Below are 343 nucleotides of genomic sequence, written 5' to 3'. Positions count from 1 at the left end.
TGGGCAGAGCGTGAAGCAGACACGAGCCGCGGGCGCTTTGCTTGCTGGTTGCGTGTCCATGCTGGGGACGTGCCTGTGCTGTGGACAGAGGGCTGTGTCCCACATCCCCCAGCAGCAGACCCCAACTGCTAATTAGCAGCTCATTGTAGCAAGCTGCTGGCCATTGCAAGGGGTCTGGGAGCCCAGGGTGCGGGGTGGACGTGCCTGTGCTACTTGCTGTCGCCTGTGACGTTCCAGTCCCATCTTTCTGCCAGTTCCAGTGCTTCGCTGTCTGGTCCCTGTTTCCTTCCTGCCTTTCAGCTTGGCAGCTCCGGAGCAGCGCGGTGCCAGCCCGGGCGCCGTT

This window comes from Eurypyga helias, unplaced genomic scaffold (assembly GCF_000690775.1).
Source record: "Eurypyga helias isolate BGI_N326 unplaced genomic scaffold, ASM69077v1 scaffold18911, whole genome shotgun sequence".
Classification (NCBI taxonomy): domain Eukaryota; kingdom Metazoa; phylum Chordata; class Aves; order Eurypygiformes; family Eurypygidae; genus Eurypyga; species Eurypyga helias.
This window is presented reverse-complemented; position numbering follows the sequence as displayed.